Raw genomic sequence first — 11,951 nt, 5'->3', positions numbered from 1 at the left:
TGTCTCTAACTTCTAGGGAGAGCGCGAGGTACGTTCACAATCCCCTGAATACATATTCCCTTCTTCGAGAAAACGCAGAGAAGTGAACCGTCTCATATGAATATGCTACCAGTCATAAGTTTCAATACGGAGCTGCAAGTACTTAAGAATTATCAATTACTCTACAATTATGCAGCGGCGTCATCATCCAAGCTATAGCTGGAATAGGGAAGGGAACATAATATCCCATAAGTCTTATTAGAACACGCTGGAAATAGTGACGTAAAAAAAAAAATCGCCAACGGCACGTGGTGTTCCCAAGCGGTCACCCATCCAAGTACTGACCACGCCCAATGTTGCTTGACTTCGGTGATCGGACGAGAACCGGTATTTTCAACATGGTATGGCCGTTGCCGATGAAACTGCGTAATCTGTAGGCACTTGAGGACGATGGGATTGGGGTGCACTCGATAAAACCTGCACTCGCTCACACACACACGTAAACTGCCTGCTTAGACTCTGTACCTAAATTACCAAGCTCGTTGGATGTCATTGGGATAGATGATAAATCTATCTATCAACGGCAGTTTGGTTACGTTTCAACGTCACACACTGCTGGATTGACACGGGATTAATAAAACAGCTAGTCGGCATTCTAAGTTAAGCCACAGGTGGATTGTTGTTCAACAGCGGAGCCTCCTTTCAACCACATGGTTGTGGAACTGTAGTCGGATTTTCGACATCATTTTCATGCCATACTACGGAACTTCACACAAACTTCAATTCACTTCTTGCACCGGCGGCTACTACGAATGGACTGAAGCTCGCTACTGACTAGGGGGGGGGGGACATTTGTCTCTTGATGGATTACGTGACAGATATATAAAGTATCAGTCGTATGTTATGAACCCGAGTTTCAATAAAGATAGATTACCCGTATGTCCACAGATTCTCAGTAGTGGCCTGCGGAAGGATTATGCCCGCGGTCGACAAGTTACCTTCTAAGTTGTTTTCCCTCAACAATTAATGCTGCCAAGTGAGTAGGAATGACACCGCGCTCTCATATAAGTCGTACGAAACTATTAAGGAAACGAATTTGCCTCGTGGATCCAAGTCTCCCATGGACTGCCTATAATGTATTATCTATCCTAGAAGTGTTATCGGGGTGATTATTTAAATTTTCACTCGGTGGGAACCGCTGTTGTTCTTCATTCATCTACTCTGTTATGAATAACTTGTGGCCCTTAAAAGGGCCGGTTGCTGATTCCCTAGCAAGCACTCCCGCTTACTTGGAACTAGTGTATTTTGTGACGGCCTTGGTCCCTTCACTGACGGCGTGCTTGGCCAGCTCACCGGGTAGCAGGAGACGGACGGCTGTCTGGATCTCCCGACTGGTGATGGTCGACCGCTTGTTGTAATGCGCGAGCCGCGAAGCTTCCGCGGCGATGCGCTCGAAGATGTCGTTAACGAAGCTGTTCATGATGCTCATAGCCTTTGAACTGATTCCCGTGTCTGGGTGAACTTGTTTCAGAACCTTGTAGATGTAAATGGCGTAGCTCTCCTTCCTCTTGCGCTTCTTCTTCTTATCGCCCTTCGAAATATTCTTCTGGGCCTTGCCGGCCTTCTTGGCAGCCTTTCCGGAAGCTTTGGGGGGCATGGTGCTCGTCTGATGATGAGCCCGAACGAACGAACGAATGAGTGATGCCACTGGCGAGCCAGTGACGCCTGCTTCAGGGACTTAATACCCTCTTCAGGCTAGGTGTGCTTGTGCTTTAGTGTGTTATGTAGTCAGCACCATGTCGCGTGGGAATGGTTGGGAAGGTTTTGCAATTATTTTTTTTTTTTTTTTTTCCGGTTACTGATTTTTTTTTTTTCTTTTTGGTAGTTTTAAGTCCAGCGCTACTAGGGAAATTATTGGTGATCGTTTTCTATTGGATTGACTTGGGCATGGAGAAATTCATTATAGGGTAATAGGAGTTGGTTTACAGTGGTGTTGGGAAACTGAGGTGGATTTTGAAATAGTTGCTGGATGAAGGATCTGTCCATTGCCTTGTTTACATATTTGATGTTCTTATCCTTGATGTAAGAATGCAAGGGTTTAATTTTGGCTAGAGCATACACGATTTGTCTATTAGTGTTATATGGCACGTTGAGTGCCTTGCGTAGTAGGCGTCTTTCTGTTGACGCTAGGCTCTCAATTTGCGTAGCTGTTGCGTTGGAGAACAGCTGCGAAGCGTAGAGAATTGCCGGTCTAATAACTGAGGTATAGATTATTAAATTTGTGCGGGGCTTGGCGCTGGGGCGATGTGGGGGTTTACCGGAAATGTTATAGAGTAATCGCGTGGCTAATAAAATTTTGCTTTTGATTTCATGATGAGCCCGGAGGGAGAAAAATATTTAAGTCGCAGGGACAATGCCGTACTGCCTTCCCAGTGCGAGCCAATAGAAACAGCGCAAACGTTTGTGACTTTACGATTGGTCCGCTGTCGATTATTGACGTTGGCGTAAAAGTGAAGGTTACCGTGGGCGAGGCGTCGTTCTTGTAGTTAAACAGCTGCAAGTAGGAGTAGCATCATGTCGGGTCGTGGAAAGGGAGGCAAGGTGAAGGGAAAGTCAAAGTCTCGATCCAGCCGTGCTGGGTTGCAGTTCCCGGTAGGCCGTATCCACCGTCTTTTGCGTAAGGGCAATTACGCAGAGCGAGTTGGTGCCGGTGCGCCAGTCTACCTGGCCGCGGTGATGGAGTACCTGGCGGCCGAAGTTCTCGAGTTGGCTGGCAACGCAGCTCGTGACAACAAGAAGACTAGGATCATTCCTCGTCACTTACAGCTCGCCATTCGCAACGACGAGGAGCTGAACAAACTCCTGTCCGGCGTCACCATCGCCCAGGGTGGTGTGTTGCCCAACATCCAGGCGGTTCTCCTCCCGAAGAAAACCGAGAAGAAGGCTTAAGCCCCTTCTCCGTAAAACGGCCCTTTTAAGGGCCCCACTAACCTCACAAAAGTCAGAAATAGCCAGTATTGTTAATCCTCTCTCACGGCTTCGTAATGTAATTTCATTACGCGTGTCAACTTTCTCTCTCTCTCTATACCGGTGGGCTGATTTAATATCATCATTCTGTAATTTTGTGCTCTGAACGATGTCGTTGTCCCAGGTTCGCACTGAAGTACTTGAAACCGTTGTACATTTACTAGGCTATTGTGTGATAACACATTATACTGATGCATATAGAAAGGTTTCATTATTATTATATAATTTAACACAATACGAATTAAATTAGATGATGATGCCAAAGTACATAGTTGGCTTCGAAATTTATGTAATATATTTCTATCATATTAGAGTAATGGAGATTATCGTGAAAATAATCACAAGTCCCCTTCTTTGGTGCCCATCGTGGTTTTAGACATATACGTTTGAATATACTAGTTTACTTTACTACATACTACGAATGAAACTAATTTTGAATAAGAAATCGATAACTGGTGAACAACTTACGGCGTTATAATAGAGTTCCTAATGCGTTTGTTTGTTGGTGCACATATTGGCCGCACGCGCAGGAACCCCAATACTGAGATGATGACATGACCTTCTCGTAGGAATCGAAGGCTTTGACAATTTGCGTTCGAATTTCCCCTCTCTCTGTCGTTTCGTTCGAACCGAAATGACGCAAGCTATACGTGGAAGTTGTCTGACAGGACGAAGTCCTGTGTTCTGACATGCGATGTGTACCTCTTCTCCCCAGTGTTTACCACACTGGATTCCTATGACCTAAAAGTTGGCATTGCAAAAACGTGGTGATGTGATGTTCAGTATGTGTCAATCCCCTCGGTTCCTTGTTACGGTCTGGTGAGCATTGCCTACCTGCGTTGTCATATTACCCACCAATTCTTCGGACAGTGATTATTGACTTACAGAAGTTTACAGTAACAGGTAACATAATCCGAGGAGCAAGGCTTCACAGAGGAATCCGGTCTTTCCACTTGATATACCAAGCGTTGGGGTCAGACCCATTTGAAAAACGGAGAGGCATTTCTTACAACGTCTTTTGCTGATACTGAAGTGCCCCTACGAAATAAGTTCTGTTTTCCGCACTGGCCTGTTGAGCTAGTGGTCACACAGTAAAGGTGAATTAAATTAATCTCGACAACTACTGCCCTTTTTAGACGGATTTTATGGCCCTGAAAAGGGCCGTTTTGCCGACGGATTCGGCAGCAGACGTGTGTAGGCAGTCTAACCGCCGAACCCGTAGAGAGTCCTCCCCTGCCTCTTCAAGGCGTATACCACGTCCATGGCCGTGACTGTCTTCCGCTTCGCGTGCTCGGTGTATGTTACAGCGTCACGGATTACGTTCTCCAGAAAGACCTTGAGAACACCTCTCGTCTCCTCGTAGATGAGGCCGGAGATACGCTTTACGCCTCCACGTCGGGCGAGACGACGAATGGCCGGCTTCGTGATGCCCTGAATATTATCTCGGAGAACCTTCCTGTGGCGCTTCGCTCCACCTTTGCCAAGACCCTTGCCTCCCTTGCCGCGTCCAGTCATGTTGCTCGTGTGACGAAGGTTAAAAGTGATCTCGACGGCGGGTCATTTTTTGGTTTATATACTAAAACCCGCGGACCAATCACATTACGGAAGGGGCGTGGCTTCTCAACGGGCGAAGACATAAATACCCCTCTTGGGGGCAGCGGGGGCGACTGTATTGCGTCAACTTGGGTTGCGAGGACTAAGGAGTAAGCGATGGCACGTACGAAGCAAACTGCGCGTAAGTCCACGGGAGGCAAGGCTCCACGAAAGCAGCTGGCAACGAAGGCCGCTAGGAAGAGCGCACCGGCTACTGGAGGCGTGAAGAAACCCCATCGATACCGCCCTGGTACAGTTGCTCTTCGCGAGATCCGTCGTTACCAGAAGAGCACCGAGCTCCTCATCCGCAAGCTGCCTTTCCAGCGCTTGGTGCGTGAAATCGCTCAGGATTTCAAAACCGACCTCCGTTTCCAGAGCTCAGCCGTAATGGCCTTGCAGGAGGCAAGCGAGGCATACCTCGTCGGTCTCTTCGAGGATACCAACCTTTGCGCCATCCACGCCAAGCGCGTGACCATTATGCCCAAGGATATTCAGCTGGCTAGGCGCATCCGCGGCGAGAGGGCTTGAATTAACAAAGGTACTCCTGCCCGCAAAAAGGCCCTTTTCAGGGCCACTAGTTATTTCTCGGAAGAGCCGGTTGTACCGTACTCCAGGTCTCGTTCCTACTACCCTCAGTTCAAGGTCACCTCAATAATATAAATGGTTTCTCCCTTTCCATTCCTCACCGTATCAGCATTTTCCCACAGCCTGTTTGACAAATATCGCAATGTATCCTATAGGTTAATAAACAATTTTTTAATAGAACGATGGATAACAAAGTTTCTTAGGAAAATTAAAAAAAAATTTCACAGTTCTATAATATTGCACATTATATATATTTACCAAATTAAGGGTTAACGCCGCCGGGACGAGTGATCCTCCGTCCGACCGATCACAAGCGCCAAGGCTCAAAGTGGTCCAGAAAGCAAATCTAGCTGGACTAAAAATGTGACATATTTCCATGAAACTTCGCACTATAGTCACTACTGTATAAGAGGAGAAACTACCCCTTTATAGACGATGCGTTTTGACAAAAATTAGTGACTTGTCTCATATATAATATATTGTTTTAATGAAACTTTACACAGTACTTACATGTAGCTCGTTTATACTATATTGGATACAAAATGTGATTATGATTGTATAAGAGTAGCTACTTGTCTCCTATCTAACATTTTTTACTTTCACGAAACTATAACTGTGACTCATTATTTTCGATAGTACAGACGTGGTCTGCTTAGGAAAGGACAAGCGGAAGACTGTGACCTTTGTGACCTCGGGTGGGTATTACGATAACATTTATAACCGTCACCCTGATAAGCATCCGAGCAGCTTATTTCAAAAAGGAGTTTGAATACAAACAATTCCTTCAATCTACTACGATTATTACAATAACTGATTTCATTAATCTCCTCTCTTCTTTAGCAAAATATAAATTACCTTCAATTGGTCGATTCAGCAAACTTGTTCATAAAACTTATCGCTATTGCGTCACGTTTCGCAATTTTTCTAAAGTAAAAACAAAAACACGAACAAACGCCTACTCCTTTAACCTCATCGCTCTCTTATCTCTAGAATCCCGGGGGGTTGAGAACCTGAATTCTCTGTGGTGTGAAACAAAGCAACCCGCAGGAGCAATGACACGTTCAATTGTCCTAATAATAGAAAAAAAATTACACGTCATTTAGTGTATTCAGAACATTTTTACAGGACCGTGTAGGATATTCACTCTCCTGTCGAATAGTTTCGGCGGCTGGTAGGCGATACGCATTAATTAAAATAATACTTGCGTACCTTGTTCAGGACAGTGACTGTGCTACTTTCTTTCTTTCTTTCTTTCTTTCTTTCTTTCTTTCTTTCTTTCTTTCCTTTATTTGTAGCTTATTGATGACACCAGATGCCATAACGGAAATGCCGTGATGGTATGTTTGTTTAATATTCAAAATCAAGTGACAGACGCTATTTGACTTTGCGGTGGAGGGGATAGGGACCTGATCTCGGATGTTCCGAGAGATGCCGGCGCACAGTTGTCCAGAACGCAAAACTATGTAAGAAAATCAACTTCATCATAACCGAAGTTTAAGTAATATCTAGGCTTAAACAAAAGCTAGGCATTGTGCACAACAGCATACAAAACATCAATATCAGTAAGAGGTGGGACAAAACATGAGTTTTTTTTTTAAAGTCACGCTCTTCAGTTGATTTTTGTTCGTGGGGTCAGTGGCTGTTTTATACTGTTAAACCTTCCCTTATGGAGGTCATAGGACAAGATGTGTACTTTCATTTAATACGCGAAAAGCAATCTATAATACGTTAGCATTCATTTAATTGGCACGTTTACTGAGATTTGTGCAACTAGTTTTTTTTTTTTTTTTTTTTTTTACGACATATTTAACAGGCTGTGCATTACAAGTAAACCTGAGTTAACTTTCAATTCTTCTACCCACACATTAATCAAATATTAAACTCTATACGGCTTAAAATTTAGCTGCTACATCCTGCAAACTTAGATGTTATATTCATCTCTTGGTGGCGCTTTACGAATTCGACAGCAGCCACTTTTCAGAGTCTGGATGAAGGAGCTTAATTTCTCCAAGAAAAATTCAACACTTCTTGAACATATAATGAACAACTAAATTATGGAGTATATCCATGAATCTAGCATTTTGTTACCAACTGCGAAAAATATGGCAGGCTAGTCATCTTTTAGGAGCATAATTTCTATTAAAACATTAAAAATTATCAGAAAAACTAATTTTTCCCTAATTCCCTAATTACACGAGCATAATTCGTTTTTGCATAGATGCGTATAAAATTTCATGGAAATATGTTACATAGGGGAGAAATTATTAACTCTGTATAAATGTAGCCTCTAAACACAAGAAGTAGATTCCCATATAAAAACCATTATCTGAATTTATGCTACCTGTAACTATACTGTGTGAAATATAATGTAAATATTTCAGTTAAGATAGAAATTATTAATTTAGTCTATAAAGCACTTCCGATACAACTCTTCACACAATAATAATAATAATAATAATAATAATAATAATAATAATAATAATAATAATAATAATAATAATAATAAATAATTCTGAGCTTCAGTGCAAGAACTCTTTAACCCTCACACAGCTTGTTCTGAGAAAAATCAGTATTAAAGAAATTTATACACATTAAACAAATTGTAATGCTATATGTTGTCATGTCTCTTCTATCCCTCACGTGGAAACTTAGGCTTACACAGCAGCAAGAATAAGATAACAACGTTATTATCATCTGTCCTTTTATGGCTATACAGTTTTTGCAGTGAACTACAGAATTATTAACTATTATTATTACAGACCTGTTATTTTTTTCACTTTTTTCACACACACACACACACACACACACACACACACACACACACACACACATCTATTATACTAAACATAAACCCACAAGAGAAAACAATACTTGTATTAACTGTAAACATTTTTCTTCCTTTCTTTATTTTTAGCAGAATCCTCCATTTCACCCTTTATCTCACTAGATGCGCTTCCCGCAGACATTCTTCATTATATGTTTCACACACCACTTCGTAACACTTGCAGCGGTTGACTTTTGTTTTCTTGTCTTTTTCTCTAGGGTATATTGTACATAGTGCTCGGTATCGGTGCTCGTTCACGTGATATTTTACCTTTGTTTTTCTTGCTAACTCCTGCCAATTTTTCTGATATTTCCCGTAGTTGATTGGTCAAGTACTGCGGATTGATTCCCGGTTATAACAAACACACCTACACTACATTCCAATGATTTCTGACTCGTTACTGCACATTTTAGAAACACTGTACGAAAGCACACACAGTCTCTCGTAAATCAACAGGTTACAACAGAGACTTACACTTGCAAACGCGTGGGGATTTCAGAAAATTTCTTACTATTTCAGTACCTTTAACTGTACAACAGATTTTGTTTTCTCGAAAAAGAAAGGTCAACGTTACTATTGACAAAAGACAGAAACGTACGATTACAATACCTTTATTTTAAACAATCTTAGAGGTGGTCTGGGAATTCCTAAACTCACCACGCGACTACTTAACCCTAGACAGGTAATCATCACTGTACTCATGTTAAAGGTAAGCATTCGTAATTTTTACTACTCACATTTTAATTAACTGAAATCAACTCAATATCACACATTTAACAACTTTTACACATTTCGTAGCCATTAGTGTTCATTTAATTTTAAGTTTGTCATAAAGTCTTTACGTTCATGTTATTGTCCTATTTACAATTAGTGCAAACAACAGCGCGATGTTCTCTGCAGAACCCCTTTTTGCAAAGTCCACAAAATGTTGTCATCATTCTCCTCTTCTTTGCAGGACATTTATAGCAAACAGTACGTTCACCATCTGGCTGCATTACCTGGCATTGTTGTTGCACAGCAATGTTCAGATGTTCTTCAATTGTTGCCCGCAGAGATCGGTGTAAAGTAGGACGTGCAAAGCGGTGCTGCATCCACGGTTTTGTCAGCTCTTCACACAATTGGAAAATGAATTGTTTTCTTGATATTGTTTTCTGAGTTCTTCTAACTATAAATTATCCATGAATTTATACTTGCAATATTTAGCATGTTGTAAAATATTGCTAGTGGCCAGCGCCTCGTCTTTCTATTGCAGGAAAGATTGTGGCACATTTGACATAGTGTATCTACACCACCTTTAGTCCCATTGTAAATAATAATAATAATAATAATAATAATAATAATAATAATAATAATAATAATAATAATAAAGGCTTTACATATAACGTGTTGCTTACTGTTGTCATTGCAGTCCACGTCGGTGGGGGTGGGGGGGTTTCTTTCTCCTCCTCCTTCCTCTAGAAAGAGCAGTTACCAGGGTCTAAGGAAGTGAATGCCCTTTTCTTTCTGGGCTCATCCCTACATTTGTCTTAGCTCCTTAGGGAAAACCACGGAAAACCCTCAGGCTTGCGAATAGACTGAATGAATGAGAGGAGAAACTTTAAAGGTACGTGAAAACACGTCCATGCAAGGGAGTTGGGACTGTGAAAAATTGAATATGTGAAATCCAAGACTGTATTTGCCAGGCGAGCAAAGAAGAAGAAGAAGAAGAAAGGCTTACGTATGACGTGTGGCTTACTGTTGTCATTGCAGTCCGCGTCGGCCAGCGGTGGGAGGGGGGGGGTCAATATACCTGCACATATCAGTTCAAATTATAAAAACCTCTTAATGCTACTGCGGTACTATTCCATTGCCGAACACAATATGAAGAAATTAGCAGATCCCTGAACTGAACTCTTATTACTCTGAAATTACCGCGCAGTACAATTATAGCTATGACGCATTGCAAGCGTTAGTCACCATATCGATTTGCTAAGCAAATTTTATCCCTTTAGAGCATGTCCCCCCCCCCCTCCTCCTCCATATCAGCCAACAACATACTGGATGAAGAAGACTCCTGCAAAAGGGACGAATTAAGATTTAATTTTATTTTAATGATAGACTAACATTGCAAAGTTCCAAAATAATTTTTTGCATTCCTTCATTACACTAGTCGTACAAAATTGCGGTCGTATCTCGTACTATCTATACTAATAATAAATCTGTAGCCGAAATTTTTCTGGTAAGTTTCGATTTTCCAAAAGTAATTGGTCCTAACATATATAATTAACCACCCTGAAACCGAAAATCGCATTTTTGAAAATTTTGTTTGTATGTCTGTCTGTATGTTTGTTACCTTTTCACGCGATAATGGCTGAACCGATTTATATGAAAACTGGAATATAAATTAAGTTTGTTGTAACTTAGATTTTAGGCTATATGGCATTCGAAATACTTTATTTAAAAGGGGGGTTATAAGGGGGCCTTAATTAAATAAATCGAAATATCTCGCTTATTATTGATATTTGAGAAAAAATGTTACATAACAGATGTTCCTTTAAAAATGATTTCCGTTAAGTTTTATTTTTTTACAACATTTTGATAGGACTGATATTTAATGAGATAAATGAGTTTTAAAATTAAAATAACGCTATCTAAGACGGTGCAATGAATTAAGAACAAATGACTTCGTCTATAAGGGGCCTTGGACAACAACAATCGAAACAGGGGCCTTGGACATCAACAAACAATCGAAAGCTATTAAACATAGCCTACAGGGAATGTTTCTGTGTTTGTATGAAGTAATATCACAAGCTCGTAAATTAACTGATTTGTATAATTAGTTATTATTTCACCATTGGAAACTGTAGTTTCTCTAGATGGACATAATGCTATAATGTTATTACAGTAACGTCTGAGTAAATCGAGGACAGGTAAGATTAAAATAGCTTCTTATGCACAGAAAATTTGATAGGCTATTTTGTACATTCGTTTTCTGTATTTCTTAAAATAATATTTATGTACACGCATTTTAATCTCAGAGAATTAACGAACAACGAGAGTGTATTGATTTAGTATGCAGTAATAGTACTTTAGCTTGGCAATCCATTATTTTAATAATTCATATTTTAACTATGCTCAATTGAATCGTGTTAAAATACATAAAATATATATGCAATAAATGCAGTGCTAAAAAAAAATTGGGTAATATGCGAAGCAGATTATCTTGCGCTGTTGTAAAAGTTGTTCCATGGATCAGTCGTCCTATTTTAATTATGTAATTACTTTATATTTATTTCTAACAGGTGGAGCGGAGCGAACGGGTACGGCTAGCTAACAATAAGTGAGAACTTACAATACAACAACGACAACAACAACAACAGCTGATAATCTGAAAGGGAACATAGTAATTTGGGGTGAATTAAAATGCAGCTTCCATTCGTTTAAAATTTCTTTAAATTTTAACTAAATATTAATGTAGATATTACCTCTAAAGGTAAATGGGGGCATGTTTCACAACGCTAACAAATTACAAATTAACAATATACAATTAACAACGGAAATATTACATATGCTTGTTAACTGTGTTTCACAATGCAATCTTATTCACTTGTATGTTTTAACGAACTTTACAAAATCGGCGAAACAAACTTACAAATACGCATAATTGGTTGAACAAAATCGCCAACGACAGTTTACAAAAATCACTAAGGATCAGAGGTAAAGTAGCTGTAATTTTAGAACTATCGATGGACATGTTTATATTTTTTTATATATATTTTATTTAGATTTTGCTACATCGGCGACAACGGAGTTTCGCGGCATGCAATTGGTCGAGCATACCAATGCATTAATTAGCCTACGACTTAACTGACGAAAGTTAGCGCGAAATTCATTCAAATAATTGATAAATAATGGATTTGACCCACGTAGTTATATGCAGTTGATAGAGCAGCTAACATGTCCA

General features: G+C 40.4%; 1 non-coding gene across 1 annotated transcript; it reads right to left on the bottom strand.

The window, feature by feature from the left end:
- Positions 1-275: 275 nt before the first annotated feature.
- On the bottom strand, positions 276-394 carry LOC138694107 (5S ribosomal RNA). Its single transcript, XR_011330785.1, has one exon. It is a non-coding gene; the product is annotated as a 5S ribosomal RNA (ribosomal RNA).
- Between the last annotated feature and the right edge of the window lie 11,557 nt (positions 395-11,951).

Source organism: Periplaneta americana, unplaced genomic scaffold (genome assembly GCF_040183065.1).
Source record: "Periplaneta americana isolate PAMFEO1 unplaced genomic scaffold, P.americana_PAMFEO1_priV1 scaffold_38, whole genome shotgun sequence".
Lineage (NCBI taxonomy): Eukaryota > Metazoa > Arthropoda > Insecta > Blattodea > Blattidae > Periplaneta > Periplaneta americana.
The sequence above is the reverse complement of the archived record's forward strand: the minus strand, read 5'-3'. Positions and strand labels throughout refer to the sequence as shown.